Source organism: Macaca nemestrina, chromosome 7 (genome assembly GCF_043159975.1).
Source record: "Macaca nemestrina isolate mMacNem1 chromosome 7, mMacNem.hap1, whole genome shotgun sequence".
Classification (NCBI taxonomy): Eukaryota; Metazoa; Chordata; class Mammalia; order Primates; family Cercopithecidae; genus Macaca; species Macaca nemestrina.
The window spans coordinates 74,225,196-74,243,704 of record NC_092131.1 but is presented as its reverse complement, the minus strand read 5'-3'; positions in this window follow the sequence as shown (position 1 = coordinate 74,243,704).

Below are 18,509 nucleotides of genomic sequence, written 5' to 3'. Positions count from 1 at the left end.
ATTGTGTAGATAGAACACAATTTGTTTATCCACTCATCCACTGATGAGTATTTGGGTTGTTGCCACTTTTTGGCTATTATAATAGTGCTGTTATTAACAGGCATGCATAAGTATTTTGAGTACCTGTTTTCAATTCTTTGGGGAATATAACTAGGAGTACAGTTTTGGGGGCATACGGTAATTTTATAACTTTTTTTTTTTTTTTTTTTGAAATGGAGGTTTGCTCTTGTCGCCCAGGCTACAGTGCAATGGCGCAATCTCGGCTCACTGCAACCTCCACCTCCTGGATTCAAGCGATTCTCCTGCCTCAGCCTCCCAAATAGCTGGGATTACAGGCACCTACCACCACACCCAGCCAATTGTTTGTTTGTTTTTTTGTTTGTTTGTTGTTTGTTTTGAGACAGAGTTTCACTCCTGTTGCCCAGGCCGGAAGTACAATTGTGCCATCTCAGTTTACTGCAACCTCCACCTCTTGAGTTCAAGCAATTCTCCTGCCTCAGCCTCCCAAGTAGCTGGGTGGTAGGTGCCTGCCACCATGCCCACCTAATTTTTGTATTTTTAGTAGAGACGAACTTTCACCTTGTTGGCTAGGCTGGTCTCAAACTCCTGACCTCAAGTGATCCACCCACCTTGGGCTCTCAAAGTGCTGGGATTACAGGCATGAGCTACTGCACCCGGCCAATGTTTAACTTTTTAGGAACCACCAAACTGTTTTTCACAATAGGTGCACCATTTTACATTTCCAACAGAAATATGGGAAGGATCCATCATGTCGTTTTTTATTTCTAATGAAAACTGTCCACATATCTTCTTTTCCATCAAAGTACTGCCATACCTGAGGTTCTCTTCCTCCAAGCTGGTACCTGAATATTTTTTGTGTGTGTGTTTGCCATCCTAGATCATCAGAAGGTTTATCATTATTTTGCATGACTTCATTGTGAGCAAAGGCAATCTTATTTATTGGTCCATTAAACATTTTTGCAACACTTGGTACTGTGCTAAAAGTTTACAAACATTACTTCAATTAATTCTTATAGCACCACCAAGAAATCGGTACTATTATTCTTCCCCATTGTGAAGATGACAAAAATGGGAAATAAAGAGGCTAAGGAACTTGCCCAAGGTCACACTGCAAGAGTATAACAATGTAGGACAAAATCTGAGAGATTCCAAGGTAGTAACATGGGGGTGCGGAGGGAGAACCATTTTGAGCCACCTGTCTGGCATAAAAATGTTTCTGCCCTTAAGTACTCTCTTTCTTGTTGTAACTCCAGTTAGAACACTTTCACCTGTATGACTAGTTTAATTATTGGTTTCTTTACTGATATTTGGTGCAGAAGGGAGATAAGCAAAACTTCCCGTAAATTATATAGTACACTACGTTAAGAGTCATTTTCCAAACTACAAATTAGGTTTTGCTCCCTGCTCCATTCCAATTATGGCCCAGGATTTCCAGGAATCAACATAGATTTAGTGATGCGCAGGTCTGTGGAGAATGGTTGGTAATAAGCTGCCCCTCAGTGTGGTGGAGTGTGTGGTCCACCCCTCAGGACGCAGGAGTGAATTTATTTTAGTGGAGCTGATGAAATAAGAAGAAAGTGCCTGTAGTAAATTTATGGTCTGGAGCTCACTGGTATAAAGTGGGTTTAGAGAAGGAAGGATCTGATTATGTCCCTTTCTCTCTGAGGAGTTGAGCTATCCTACCCTTTCCCAGGTCTAAGAGGATGGCAAAGAAAGTTACTTTCTCTATCAGTTCTTGTTTCTCAGCACATAGACAAGTTTCAGCCTCTCTCATCTGCTCTTTGATCATTCTGGCCGTGTGCAGATTCTGGGAAGTGTGACAGTATCAGAAATGTTCATTAATGTTTTCCAACTCAGCTCTCATTTAAGCTGAAAGTGTCTAAAAAGCCTTTGCATAGATCATTAAAATACTGTCAAATTGTGTCTTTGTACAGTGTTCATTGTATCTCTTTTGGAGTAAACTTTTTATTTTAGAACACTTTTAGACTTACAGGCAAGTCGGGAAGGTTGAAACACAGAGTGCCTGTCTACCCCACTTCCCCTGTTGTTACCATCTGACATTAGTATAGTACGTGTGTCATATTTTATGAACCCATACTGATACATCGTTAACCAAAGTCCTGATTTTGTTCAGATTTCTTTGTTTTTTACCTAGTGGCCTTTTTCTTTTCCCAGATCCTGTTGAAGTTTGCAGAGGTAGAAATAAGTTTGTAGGGTTTTTAGGGAAGTGATACTAAATTCTTCGTAGCCCTTTAGCCCTACAGAAACGGTTCTCAAAATCCCCAGGGTCAAAATGAATGGTTACCTACAGAATGTGCCTTCTTCCTTTCCTAACAGTTCATATCAGTGGCTGAAGGTCAGTGGCACCATTGCTGTGGGGCCCTCTTTCTACAGCCAGGGGTCTCTGGGGTTCAGGTAGCTGATCCCGCCCTTTCCTGCTCCTGGCCTGGAAGTGGGAGTAGGCAGTGCTAAGCTCCACTGGCCCTGGACTTCCCAGTTCCGACAGACCTCTCTGCTTTTGGCCATATATTTACCTTCTCCCTCCCTCCAGAGAAAGAGCCTGATTGCTCTAAGGCAGTGGGTCTCAAACTCTAGTGGCCATTAGAATCACCTGGCCAGCTTGTTAAATCACAAAGCGCTATGCCTTACCCCTAGTTTCTGATTCAGTAGATCTGGGATGGGGCCTGATAATTTGCATTTCTGACAAGTTTCCAGGAGCTGCTTCCGCTGGCCTGAGACCATATTTTGAGACCCACCATTCCAAGCCAATCAGTTTATGTCATTACCCTGGTAACTGTTAGTGGTCTAGAGGTGGGCAGGTGACCTGCACCAGCCAAATCCAGTGATTGAAAACCCTGGTTGTACCCTAGAATCACTTGGGAGCTTCTGAAAAATGACCCTCAGCTGGACCCCACCCCAGATTAATAAATTAATGTTTTTGAAGATAAAGCTTTAGGTATCTGCAGTTAGAAAAGAAAAAATAAATAAATAATGCTACATACTATGTTATTAAATAAACAAAATAAAAATAAAATAATAGCAATAAACAAGTGCAGTCATGCATTACCTAACAAAGGAGATATGTTTGGAGAAATGCATCACTAAGCAATTTCGTTGTTGAGAACATCATAGAGTGCACTTACACAAACCCAGATGGCATAGCGCACTATATCCCAGGCTCTGTGGTATGGCCTAATGCTCCTAGGCTACCAACCTGTACAGTATGTTACTGTACTGAATACTGTAGGCAACTGTAACACAATAGTACTTGTGTATCTAAACATATCTAAACAGAGAAAAGGTACAGTAACAATGCAGTACTATATTATAATCTTATGGGACCACCATCCTACATGTGGTTTGTCGTTGACCAAAATGTCATTTTGCAGAGCATGACTGTAATGAATACAGCTTTAGCACTTTGGTGACTTCAATGTGCAACAGTGCTGAGAACTACTGGCCTGCTTGAACTGAAGAGAACTGATACAAAGGGAGAGGTCTCTCCCTTTCTTTCTCTTTCTTGCTGCACATGAAGAAGGGAAACAGATAGCCCAGTGGCCTCTGGCAGCCATCACATCCCCATGAAGGGAGCCAGTCTCAGGATGCAGCCAACATGGAGGAAGGCAGAGCAGAGTACTGAAAGAACTTGGGACCTTGGTGACATCACTGAGCTGCCTATCTTACTGTCCCTGGAGCCTCTCCTACCTCTGGACTTCCAGTTATGTGATATATATATATATATATCCTTATTTGTATAATATATTTGTATAATATATTTCCTTATTTGTAAAGCCAAATTAAGTTGTGGCTTTCAGCTACTAGCACTCAAAAGCATTCTAACAGATAACACCAAAGAAATCTGTAGTCACCCCATAGCCATAATAAACAGTCCCTGCCCTTAAAGACACTTTGCCCGGGTGTCTCGCGTTCTGCACATTCCAGAGGACCAGCTTCCCCATCAGAAGTCTGACTCCATGGAAACCAGATGGGGCAACGGGGTGGTTCTAGTGCAGACTGTAGCTGCAGCTCCTCTCCACCTCTACCCTGCTCATTTCCAGCTCAGAAATTCTACTAATGGCGTTTTTTCTTCCTCAAAAAGGAAATGAACAGGATAAGACCTGACGTTTTACCTTATAGTTAAAATAAATAGTTTTTTGTCTTTTACCTAAGCAAACAATCACATAATAGTCAAATTGGAGGTTACAATTGTATCATTCACAAATGGCTTCCTTAAATAGCAAATTTGTTTCCAGACAATTCCTTTCTTAATATTTATATTTAGATAGGAAATTTTTATATTTATAAAATATATTTTTAATAGGAAAATATTTATAATTTGTAATAGGAAAATGTTGGTAGAACATAAATAACACTGGAAGCTAGATGAAACAAAGCCAATGTTTTATTGAATGTATCTAGTATAATGGGTTATAAGATGGAATATAAGGTAAGAGTCCGTGTGTGAGAGACAGAGAGAGGTGCCAAGATGTTATTAATGATTGTTTCTGAGTAAGTGGGAATATGGACCTTCTTATGTTCTGTTGTTTATGTTTTCTAATATTTTTCTAATGGGCACATATTGCTTTTGTAGAAAGAAAGAAAAAGAACTTTTTTAAGGATATGGGATTGTTTTGCTACTTAAAAACAAATCTTTCATTCCTCCATGGGTCATTGGCTTATTTGAGCTAAGTACCATTCCCAGCATCCTGTGCACTGCTTTGCTGGAGGTGGCTGAAATCCTGTGAACTACATTTCCCAGATTCCCTTGCCAGCCGGCCCAGTTAGATGCTCCAATGGGAAGCACTGGTGAGAAGATGCATGAAATGAGAGACCCATTTTTCTTGTTGTTGTTGTTGTTTTGTTTTAGGCTCTTCTGGAAAGGGGCGTCGCAGTGACTGGCAGCTGCAGGGGCTCCAGTAGCCGTTAGCAGTTCCAGCAGCCGTATAGGTGTCAGGCAGTGGCCAGCTCCAGCAGCATCGGTAGCTTCCTGCACTGTCAGATGCCAGACACTCCTGGGCTCTGATAACATCACCCCCTCCCTGGTATTCCTCCTGCCCTTCAAGTGGCAGTGATTTTCTGCAGATACTTATCTCTAGGTTAACACATCTTCCCCTTTTGGTTCCTCCAAACTTCCCAACACTTCTAAGACTGATTTCTTATGTTAAATTCCTTCTATTTAAAAATACTAGAATGAGGCCGGGCGTGGTGGCTCACGCCTGTAATCCCAGCACTTTGGGAGGCTCAGGCAGGCGGATCACGAGGTCAGGAGATCGAGACCATCCCGGCTAACACGGTGAAACCCCGTCTCTACTAAAAATACAAAAAAATTAGTCAGGCTTGATGGCGGGCGCCCGTAGTCCCAGGTACTTGGGAGGCTGAGACAGGAGAATGGCGTGCACCCAGGAGGCAGAGGTTGCAGTGAGCCAAGCACTCCAGCCTGGGTGACAGAGCAAGACTCCATCTCCAAAAAAAAAAAAAAAAAAAAAAGAAAAGAAAAAAGAAAGTAATGGCTAAAACAGCAACTACTTTTGCACCAACCTAATAGGATGTCAGCATTGTCCATCTCAGCTCCTTGTTTATTTCCTATGTAGTCCCTACTAAAACATGACATTTTTGTTTGTCTGTTTGGTTAAATGGATCTTTTTATGTTTCTCTCCCACGGGAGTATGAGGGCAGGGACCTGTTCACCACAGTATTTCCAGTGCCCAACACAGTGCCTGACACAAATCAGCTGTTCACTATATGCTGAATGAATGCTCTGCATATTTCTTTACATATTCATGCCTAGAAATGAAGAAAATGTGATTTAATTTCAGTACATTCTGTATTTGTTAGATGCTTCGATTGCTGTGTTTCTCTAGAGAATAAGCCACAAGTTAATTAAAATCTTAAAAAGCAGGAATTTAAAAAATAAACATTTTTGGAAAATAGACCAAGTGGATAAAAGATAAATAAAGAGCTGAAAACATTTTCTGAAGATGTCACAGCAAAATTTTCTACCAAGTGTAATTTGGCCTAAATCCAATTTTTCGGTTGACAAATTTGCTTTGACCTAAATTGATTTAACTCTATTAGGTAAAGTTGATGCGGTTCTCTAAACTGGTTTCTAAGTCACTTTTAAGGCTCTGTGAAGGACAACCAGAGATTTTCACTTATAATCAGATCAAGTTCTAGAAGCAGTTTTAGCTGTTGCGTTCTTCAGTTAGGCATCTGTCCCATTCATTCAGTCAACAAATGTTTTCTTTCATTCTTTCCATGTGCCAGGCACCGTACTCAGTGCCAGATGCACACACAAAGAAGACAGACAAGATCCCTGTGCTTCTGAGAACCACATGCAAAAGAAAGACAATAAACAAGGAAGGGGCCGGGCACGGTGGCTCACGCCTATAATCCCAGCACTTCGGGAGGCCAAGGCTGGCAGATTATCTGAGGTCAGGAGTTTGAGACCAGAATGACCGACATGGAGAAACCCCGTCTCTACTAAAAATACAAAATTAGCCGGGCATGGTGGCACATGCCTGTCATCCCAGCTACTCGGGAGACTGAGGCAGGAGAATCACTTGAACCTGGGAGGCGGAGTTTGCAGTAAGCCAAGATCGTGACATTGCACTCCAGCCTGGGCAACAAGACCAAAACTCCGTCTCAAATAAATAAATAAATAAACAAACAAGAAAGTACATGAATGAACACAACAATTTCAAGTTTGATTGAATGCTGTGAGAAAGTGAAACAGCTAAATGCAATAGGTGTGGAGGGATACCACCAAGTCTGTAGTGGGAAAAACTTTGCCTGAGAAGGCAACACTTGCCGTGAGGCCAGAGTTACCAGAAGGAGCCAGCAGGGCCACATTGAGACTTTAGAGGTCTTACATGCACACAAATGTTCATTGCAACACTATTCACAATAGCAAGGACATGGAATCAATCTAATTGCCCGTCAATGACAGATTGGATAAAGAAAGTGTGGTACAAATATACCATGGAATACATATATACCATGATAATGTCTTTTGTGGGGACGTGGTTGGAGCTGAAGGCTATTATCCTTAGCAAACTAATGCAGCAACAGCAAACCAAATACCACATGTTCTCACTTATATGTGAGAGCTAAATGATAAGAACTTATGAACACAAGAAGGAAACAACAGACACTGGGGTCTACTTGATGGGGGAGTGTGGGAGAAGGGAGAGGAGGAGAAAAGACAACTACTGGGTACTGGGCTTAATACCTGGGTGAGGACATAATACGTACAACAAATTCCTGTGACATGTGTTTACCTATGTAAAAAAACTTTCACATGTACCTCTAAACCTAAAATAAAAGTTTAAAACAATTATTTTTAAAGAGAGACTTTCGATGTCTTAAACATGATGATATTATAGGGTCTTCTCTCTCTTCTACCCCAAGTAATTCAAGATAAAAATAATCAACCAAGCCTTAAAATAAATGCAAACAGCCGTGCGTGGTGGCTCACACCTGTAATCCCAGAACTTCGGGAGGCCAAGGCTGGTGGATCATTTGAGTTCAGGAATTTAAGACCAGCCTGGCCAACATGGTAGAGAAACCCCATCTCTACCAAAAATACAAAAATTAGCCAGGCATAGCGGCGTGCCCCTGTAATCCCAATTACTCAGGAGGCTGAGGCAGGAGAATCGCTTGAGTCTGGGAGGCAGAGGTTGTGGTGAGCCATAATCGCGCCACTGCACTCTAGTCTGGGTGACAGAGTGAGACCCTATTTCAAAAAAAAAAAAAAGTTGCAAACAAGGTCAACACAGTTCTGCTTTCTTCCCAATGGCAACTACTTGAATACTTCTATGGTAATATCTAAAAACTCTTTTAAAATTATTTTCTTGTTTTAGGACCCTGCTGATTCTCCAAATATATGTCTAATCTGTTTACTGAGTTACCTAGCACTTGGAGTCATCCATGCAAAAATCTGTAGAAGAGCATCCAGGAAGAGGGAAGAGCAAATGCAAAGATGGACGTGAGAGCTCGGTGCATACAGCCATGGGCCAAATAAAATTTCCTTGAAATAGCCTTGCCTGTTCTTTCACATGTTGTCTGTGGCTACTTTCTCACTTGCATGACCCTGAGAGTGATTGCCTCAAACTTTGTTTCTTTTATGGCCTCACTCTCGTGTAGTCAATCGCTGCAGCACAACAGTACAGTAGACACGGTATCGGGCTAAACCTAAAATATGTGGTCCATTACAGAAAATATTTGCTGAGCCCTGGGCTTGCTTATTTATTTATTTATGAAGTGAGATTAGGAGCTGTTGGAGACTTTTCAGTTGTGGAGGATGCAGGACTTCATTTTTATTGTTTAAAAAGTGGCATTGGTCGCAGTGTAGAGAATGGATTTGGGGGTAGGCACCACAGAGGCAAAGAGAACAGGATGAAGGTTTGGTGCTAGCTGCTGGGGCTTGGAGTTGGGTGAGAGCTATAAGCATCAAATCTCCTGAAGGGATCAACCCTCATGTAGCTACAACATGGGCTCATTTTTCTCTTGAAAGAGCTCTCAGAGTCCTTCACACAGTGTCCAGCTCTTCTCAGTATAGGGCGCAGTCCCACAGGACTGCTCCCACTTTGCAAGCAATTGGTTGTCACCTATACTTCTGATCAACTGGCTATAAATCGGGGTTCCCACCAATCACTCCTCCGGTTTGACTAATTTGCTAGGATGGCTCACAGAACTCAATGAAGCACACTTTGTGAATAGCCAGAGGAAGAGGTGGAGGGGGCAGGGTATGGGGGAGGTGCTACCGAGCTCCCAAGTGCTCTCCAGGAACACCACCCTCCCAGCACCTATGCATGTTCAGTGACCCGGAAGCTCATTGAGGATTGTTCAAGCGTTTCTGCAGAGCTTAATCTCCATCGCCCCTCTCCCCTTCCAGGAAGCTGGTGGGTGGGGCTAAAATATCCTACTCTCTAATCCTCTCCACACTTGGTCTTTCTGGTGACTGGCCCCACCCTGACTTATCTCATCTCAGGTATGATCAAAAGGGGCTCCTTATGAATAACAAAAGATGCTCTTATCACTCAGGAAATTCCAAGGGTTTTAGGAGCCTATGATAGGTACTGGGGACAAGAATCAAATATACATATTTTTTCTTTTTACTTGGTATAACTAAGCAACTTTTATTTGGTGTTCTATAAGAATTTATTTCTTCTTATGCCACAAATACCTTTTGAGTCTTCCCATTGATTAGCCCTCTTATTTTAGAGGCCTTTGACAGTGTTTCTGCCGACTTTAGGCCTTAGGAAAAGCCTCTGAAACTTTGGTATCCCATTCAGGAACAGATGTCTTGAAAAGCCCCCTAGAGCCTCTGTAAGCCCTCAGAGCCACAAGGAACACACCGTGGCTGCTGGTACTCGTTCTTCAGCTCCTCATGGTGACAAGCTCGTGAAAACCCTGGGGGCTGGTGCTGAGACTACTCCTTGCCACCCCAACCCCACCCCAACCCACACTATGCCCCTGTTCCAAGGTCCTCATGACAGAGCGCACAGCCTTCTGGGCTTGGCGGATGCACCTACCTGTGTGGGCTTCCCTGCTCGAGCACTGAGTCCTGATGGGAGGCAGGCCCATGCCCCTTTAGTGTGATCCCCAGCAACGGAGCCTCTTTTCTCTAACTTGAGTCGACCACGTTTCTGGTCGTGTAGCTTTTTTATCTTTGTAGCTATCTTATTTAGGAATAAAATGAGAGGCAGGTTTGCCTGACTTCATTTGGCTTAGTGATTTTGGAGTCCTGAGATATATTTTCCTTTCACAATTATATGCAAATCCTACATGATTTTATAACAGGGTGTATTAGTCTATTCTAATACAGCTGGCACCTCATTCTGCCTCTACTTTTTTCTGCCAGTACAGTTGGCCCTCCATACCTGTGGGTTCCACATCCTCAGATTTGACTGATCACAGGTCAAAAATGTAGTTACACCTGCAATGGTTGCTACTGTCCTGAACATATGCAGGCTTTTTTCTTGTCATCATTCCCAAAACAATACAACAACTATATACATAGCATTCACTTTGTATTAGGTGTTATAAGTAATCTAGAGGTGACTTAAAGTGTACAGCAGGATGTGCGTAGGTTATGTGAACCCAAAAGTATCTGAGACAGGTCTCAATCCATTTAGAAAATTTACTCTGCCAAGGTTAAAGACACGCCCGTGACAGCCTCAGGAGGTCCTGAGGACACGTGCCCAAGGTGGTGGGGACACAGCTTGGTTGTATACATTTTAGGAAGACATGAGCCATCAATCAGTATGTGTGAGATGTATATTGGTCCAGTCTAAAAAGATGGGACATCTCAAAGTGAGGGCTTCTAGGTCATAGGTAGATAAGGGACAAAAGGTTGCAATCTTTTGAGTCTTTGGTCAGCCTTGCACTAAATACGCAATTTATATTTGAGAGGGGAGTGGTGGAATAGTCACTTATGCCTTAGTCTGGCTCAGTGAATCTGCATTTTTACATAAACAATAGGGAGGAGGAATCGAATCAATCAGATATGCAGATATCGGGTGAGCAGAGAAATGACTTTTTAGTTCTATCCTTTGTCTGTGCCTGTTAAGATAAATTATCAATTTACATTGCCAGGGTAAAATTCAACAGAACCATTTTAGGGAAAAGAACTTGACGCCCACAAGGAATTTCCTTGTGAAGAAATTGTGAGGGAGGTGTGTAGCTTTTTTATCTTTGTAGCTATCTTATTTAGGAATAAAATGAGAGGCAGGTTTGCCTGACTTCATTTGGCTTAGTGATTTTGGAGTCCTGAGATATATTTTCCTTTCACAATTATATGCAAATCCTACATGATTTTATAACAGGGTGTATTAGTCTATTCTCATGCTGCTATGAATAAATACCTGAGTCTGCATAATTTGTAAAGAAAAGAAGTTTAGCCAGGCGTGATGGCTCACACCTGTCATCGCAGCACTTTGGGAGGCCGAGGACGGCAGATCACCTGAGGTCAGGAGTTCAAGAGCCCGGCCAACATAGTGAAACCTCGTCTCTACTAAAAATACAAAAATTAGCCAGGTATGGTAGCATGTGCCTGTAGTCCCAGTTACTAGGGAGGCTGAGGCCCGAGAATTGCTTGAACAGGGCAGGCGGAGGTTGCAGTGAGTTGAAATCGTGCCCCTGCACTCTGGCCTGGGCGATAGACTGAGACTCCATCTCAAAAAAAAAAAAAAAAAGAAAGAAAGAAAAAGAAAAGAGGTTTAATTGACTCACAGTTCCACATGCCTGGGGAGGGATCCAGACATTTAAAATCATGGCAGAAGACACCCCTTCACAGGGCAGCAGGAGACAAAATGAGTGCCAGCAGGGGAAATGCCAGACCTTTCTAAAACCATCGGATCTCATGAGAAATCACTCACTATCACAAGACCAGCATGGGGAAAACTGCCCCCATGAATCACTTACCTTCCACTGTGTCCCTCCCACATTATGTGAAGATAATGAGGATTACAATTCAAGATGAAATTTGGGTGGGGACACAGCCAAACCATATCACAGGGACCTGAGCATCCTCAGAGTTTGGTATCTGCAGGGGTCCTGGAACCAACACCCCACAGATGAAGAGGGAAGACGATTGGGAAAAAAAGTGGAGGGGGCTGCAGAGGGTGATGGAGGTTGAAGGGTCTGACAAAATTCTTTGACTGATCAGGAGTGGCTGGTTTCTGCCATATTTCTTTTGTTCACGCTCAATATAACTATATTCAAGGTGGAATTCAATTTTAAAGGAATAAACCACTTTCTCCCAAATCATTGTGGATTTGAATTGGAATCTTTAGTGTGGGCACCCCCTGAAGGTGCCTTCATTTTATAAGTCTGAAGGCAAATCAGATGAAGGCAGAGCCTCAGAAACACCACAAAATCATATTAATAACAAAAGAAACTTATATAAAATATTTTTAGGTATTTTTATTCATTAAAGGTAAGTCAGGAAGGGGAAGGAAGGAAGGAAAGCAGGCAGGCAGGAAGGAAGGAAAGAAGGAAGGGAGCCGGGGAGGAAGGAAGGAAGGACTAAAACAAATTTAGCCTAAAGCTGTCTCCTTACATATTTAAGTTCAGCCTAAAGGTTTTTCTGTATATCATAAACTAACAAGAAGAGGTGTAAACAGACTGTAGCCTACACTTGTGCCAATCACCGAGTTTTGGCCAATCAAATGTAGCCAACTGCTCTGACTGTGTTCAAAGAAGGCAAACACTGAGCTATAACCAATTCAGCTGTTTCTGTACCTCACTTCCATTTTCTGTATGTCACTTTCCTTTTTTTGTCCACAAATCTTCTTCCACCACGTGGCTGTGCTGGAGTCTCTGAGTCTATTCTGGCTTGGAAGGCTTCCCGATTTGCAAATCATTCATTGCTCAATTAGACGTCTTTAAATTGCATTTGGCTGAAGTTTGTTTTGTCTTGTTTTGTTTTGAGATGGAGTCTTGCTCTGTTGCCCAGGCTGGAATGCAGTGGCGTGATCTTGGCTCACCACAACCTCCACCTCCCGGGTTCAAGCAATTCTCTTGCCTCAGCCTCCCGAGTAGCTGGAATTACAGGCACGTGCCACCACCCCCAGCTAATTTTTGTATTTTTAGTAGAGATGGGGTTTCACCATGTTGGCCAGGCTGGTCTGGAACTCCTGGCTTCAGGTGATCCACCCGCCTTGGCCCCCCAAAGTGCTGGGATTACAGGAGTGAGCCACCGCACCTGGGCAAGCTCAGTTGAAGTTTTTGTTTCATCAGAAGGAAGGAAAGAAGGAAAATTAGAAAAGTAAATGGAATCATGTCTTACTAAACACAGTGGCACTACTCTTAAGCCTGCCTCTCCATTTTTCAAATGTTCCATGCCTCACCTCCCTTGCTTTTTAAAAAAATTGTGGTTGAAAAAACCGCGCATAACTTCACTTCTTGATTTACGTGACTGTGACGCTTCCTGCTAGCCTGCTTACTACTCATTTGGCCTCCTCAAAATTTCTCCAAAACTTCCCAGAAGCAGCATCAGTTTTGTCAGACAACTGGCAAAAAGGAAACACATAAAAAGTGAATACTCACGCCACTTTTAAAAGATAAGAACTGTTTAGAGGCTGCTTGCCTCCAAGAAGACTGAGGAGCTTAGAGAATGATCTGGGAATGTCTTCAGCGTATTGCTATCTTCTTGATAAACATGAGATGAAGAAGAGTAGCTGCATTTCAAATTAGAGATCAGAAAACCCAGGGAGAGGAAACGACTCTGGAATTAGGATCCATTAGTCTGAGCTCCTTAGGGGCACTTCAAGGGCTGGGAGAACTAGGCTGATAAAGGCAGGGAGTTGTGATTAAATGGATGAAGGACACCTGAACTTTACCTGCAGCGTTTAGTCTTCATGTGAAAGTGAGAGTGGTTTTGAAGCCTTAAGGAGAATGGGGTGGAGGGCTATGCAGGATTGGGGACTCATGCATTGAACAGAGTAGTAGTGGATTTCAAAGTGGTGGAGCATATCATAATGACCTGTGGTACGTTTTTCAAACTCTCAGTTTTGTTCCATTCCTGTTCTCTATTGCACCCCACTGCCCATGTTCTCTTTTTTAGTTAAACAGATCAATTTTCCTTAGAAAACTAAAAATAGTACTACCATATCCCCCTCCTATCACTGTGCAATGGAGCCTCTGTTACTCATAGGAGATTATCTATCTCCCAGTTGTGTTAAGGTTAGGAGTGTATCCAAGCTTTGTGGGTCCTGAAACTGATACAATTTTAGGGAGCCACTTTAAGAAAATAAATACAATTTCTATAAAAATTCTAAAACATTGATGTGAGAAATTAAAGAGGACACACAGAAATGAAGAAATTTCATGTTCATGGATTGGAAGAATCAATATTATTAAAATGTTCATACTACCAAAGCAATCTAGACATTACAATCCCTATCTAAATGCAAATGACATTCTTCACAGAAATAGAAAAAAAAAAATCCTGAACTTCATATGGAACCACAAAAGATCCAAAATAGCCAAAACTATCCTAAGCAAAAAGAACAAAACTGGAGGAATCACGTTATCTGATTTCAAATTATAGTACAGAACTATAGTAACCAAAACAGCATGGTACTGGCATAAAAACAGACACTGACCAATGGAACACAATATAGAACACAGAAACGAATTCACACATCTACTGTGAACTCATTTTCAACAAAGGTGCCAAGAATATACATCAGGGAAAAGACAGTCTCTCAATCAGCAGTGCTGAAAAACTGGATATCCATATGCTGAAGAATGAAGCTAGCCCCCATCTCTTGCCATATGCAAAATCAAATCAAAATGGATTAAATAATTAAATCTAAGACTTTAAACTATGAAACTATTCAAAACAACATTGGGGAAACTCTCCAAGACATTGGACTGAGTGAAGATTTCTTAAGTAATACCCCACAAGCACAGGCAAACAAAGCAAAACTGGACAAATGGGATTACACCAAGTTAAAAAACTTCTGCACAGCAAAGGAAACAATCAACAAAGCAAAGAACAACCCACAGAATGGGAGAAAACATTTGCAAACTATCCATTTGACAAGGGATTAATAACCAGAATATATAAGGCTCTCAAATAACTCTATAGGGAAAAACCAAAAATCAGATTTAAAAATGGGAAAAATATCTGAATAGACATTTGTCAAAAGAAGATTTACAAATGCCAAACAGGTATATGAAAAGGTGCTCAACATCACTGACCATCAGAGAAATGCAAATCCAAACTACAATGAGATATGATCTCACCCCAGTTAGAATGGCTTTCACGCAAAAGGTAGACAATGATGAATGCTGGTGAAGATGTGGAGTAAAAGGAAACCTTGTACACTGTTGGTGGGAATGTAAATTAGAATAACCACTATGGAGAACAGTTTGAAACAGTTCAGTTTTCTTTTTAGTTTTAGTTAAACAGTTTAGTTTTCCTCAGAAAACTAAAAATAGAACTACTATAGGATCCAGCAATCTCATTGTTAGGTATATACCCAAAAGAAAGGAAATCAGTATATTAAGGGATATCTACACCCCCAAATTTATTGAAGCACTATTCACAATAGCCAGGTTTGGAAGCAACCTAAGTGTTGCCTGCGGTTGAATGGATAAAGTAAATGTGGTACATAATGGAGTACTATTCAGTCATAAAGAATGAGAGCCCATCATTTGCAACAACATGTATGGAACTGGAACTCCTTATGTTAAGTGAAATAAGCCAGGCACAGAATAACAAACTTTTTATGTTCTCACTTATTCGTGGGAACTAAACAAAAAAAATTAAAAAACAATTGAACTCATGGAGATAGACAGTAGAGTGGGGTAGGGAGAGTCAGAATGGTTAGTGAGTACAAAAATATAGTTAGAAGAACGAACAAGAGCTAGTAATTTCATAGCACAACAGGGTGACTGCAGTCAACAATAGCTTATTGTAGATTTTAAAATAGCTAAAAGACTATAATTGTTTGTAACACAAAGAAAGTATAAATGCTTGGGGTGATGGATACCCCATTTACCCTTATGTTATGTTTATTATTATACATTGTATGACTATATCAAAATATCTTATGTACCCTGTAAATATATACACCTACATACTTAATGACGTCCAGTTCCATCCATGGTGTTGCAAATGACAGGATCTCATTCTTGTTTATGGCTGAATAGTACTCCACTGTGTACTATTTACCCACAAAAGTTAAAAATAAAAAAAAACTTAATTAAAAATTAAAAAGAAGATAAATACCATAAATGCCTATAGTTGACATAAAACTCATTCAGAGCACTTCAGGGCCACATACAGATCTGCATCATTCGTTTTAGTAATGGCATGATGTTTAATCATGTAAATACACTATAATTTACTTGCCCACCCCCACTGATAGATCTGTATATTGTTTCCAGTTTCTTGCTATTACTGTACATCCAAGGCTGCCATGAGTACTTTGGTACATACATCAATTCCCATACTTAGAAGCATATCTGAAAGGCAAATTTTAGAAGTGAAATCACTGCGTTAAAGGGTTTGTGTATTTCTAATTTTGGTAAATATTACTAAATCACTCTCTATAGAAATTGTTCCAGTTTAAGGCTGGGCGCGGTGGCTCACGCCTGTAATCCCAAGCACTTTGGGAGGCCAAGGCCGGTGGATCACGAGGTCAGGAGATTGACACCATCCTGACTAACACGGTAAAACCCCGTCTCTACTAAAAATACAAAAAAAATTAGCCGGTTGTGGTGGCGGGCGCCTGTAGTCCCAGCTACTCGGGAGGCTGAGGCAGGAGACTGGCGTGAACCTGGGAGGCGGAGCTTGCAGTGAGCCGAGATCGCGCCACTGCACTCCAGCCTGGGAGACAGAGTGAGACTCCGTCTCGAAAAAAAGAAAAGAAATTGTTCCAGTTTATAGTCCCACCAGCATAATATGAGGGAAGCTGTTTCCCACACCCTTGTTGATACAACGTTATTATCAATGTTGTTTTATCTTTGTCACTTTGACAGGTTAAAAAAATTATTTCTCTCTCCTTTGTTTTTCACCATCAGTGAGTCTGAGCACTTTTCCTTATGTCTGAGCCGCATATGTAAGGTTCTTCTTGATGTTCTTGTTTTGATGATCCATTCATACCCTTTGCCGGGTTTTTCTCTATTGGGTTATTTAATTTTTTCTTACTGATTTGCAGAAATCCTTTATATTTTAGGGAATTTAGTCCTTTGCCTATTATGTGAGTTTGAAGTATTTTCCCCAGACTTTCACTGGTCTTTTGAGTTCGCTTATAGGGCGTTTGCCATACATATTTTTTTTTTAATGTCATTAAATTTAGCATTCCAGGAGTGGGCTTATTTTAGCTTTGGTGGTCAATGAAGGCTCCTCTGAAAAGGTAGCATTTGAGTGAAAACCTAAATTTCACGCCACAGGCAGGAGACAAGTGCTCTAGTCAGGAGGCTCTGGGGCAAGAATGTGCTGGGTGTGTTTGGGGAACTGAAGGAGCCCTGGAGTGCACAATACACAATGAAGCAGCGAGTCATACCAGGCCCAAGCCGGGAGGTTTGAAAGCCAGGGACAGACATGAGCTAGCTTTTGGACCCCAGAGAGAAATCAAAATCAATGGGGGGGGGGGAAATGACGTTAAGGCAATTTTAGGTTCTATGTAACTTTTAGATGAACATTCCAATAATTATCACAGTCCAGTGTGGAGTGGGCTCCAGGGGTATTTGTCAGCTTATTTCCTGTCCCTGAAACTTGTCAGGCAGCAGTGTAAAACACACCTGTGTGGAAACACTGTAGAGGAACTCAAGCATTACTTGGGGGTTTGACTAGTTGACATCTATCTCCAGTCTAAGCTTACCAAGATTCCGAGATTTTCTGTGATGTGTATGCCCCTGCATTTGTCTTTCCTTGTGGTTTCCCTCATTTTCTCTTCTTAAATATATGTTCTTTCTTTCTATTATCCTTCCCCCATGTGATAGTACTGCCAATGGTTTATTCTTGGCTCCACCCATACCACTGAAGGCCAAGTTTATATACTGTTTACATGGAAATATCTTTCTATTTTCAGTGACACCTGTTTATATCTATGGCTTTCACATCTTGCACATACCTGACGCAGGAACCTTCTTTGACCAGGAGTTTCTGAGGACAGGAACCACATCATTTCCCTCCTGTGTTGTATCCAGGTACAGAGATATGGATCCACTAGGCGCTCAATAATCAGGTGATGCTAATATGCATTTACAGGCTGTTTTTGCAAAATTGCTAATTACAGACAGTATGGTTTCCTCTTAACAGTTGAGATCTAGGTACGGTGAGGGTAAAGAATGCCCTAAGGAATCAGGATAGGAAACTGATTTGGAAGCCTTCCCTACAGATAAGTTAAAGTCACAATTATGGATGGAATCACTAATGCAGGATGCAATAGAGTGGGCACAAGGAGGCATAAAAATAAAGAAAACATCCACGAGATCTCTAGCACAGGAACACCTTAAAAACTGGGAGATGCCCAATAAGAAAACAAGTCCTAAAATGCTTTTTAAAAATCCACCCCAGGCCGGGCGCGGTGGCTCACGCCTGTAATCCCAGCACTTTGGGAGGCTGAGGCAGGCGGATCACGAGGTCAGGAGATCGAGACCACCCTGGCTAACACGGTGAAACCCTGTCTCTGCTAAAAACACAAAAATTACCCGGGTGCGGTGGCGGTGCCTGTAGTCCCAACTGCTCAGGAGGCTGAGGTAGGAGAATGGCGGGAACCCGGGAGGTGGAGCTTGCAGTGAGCCGAGATTGAGCCACTCACTCCAGCCTGGGCCACTGAGCGAGACTCTGTCTCAAAAAATAAATAAATAAATAAATAAATAATCCACCCTGGATTTTGTGGGAGATGGGAGTTGTCCTGCCTCAGACACATTTAGTACAATTAGATACACAAGCATAAGGAATCCTACGTTTTATGATTTGCTCACTGTTTATGTTTTTACAATTTTTTGCATACACAAGCAAAGGA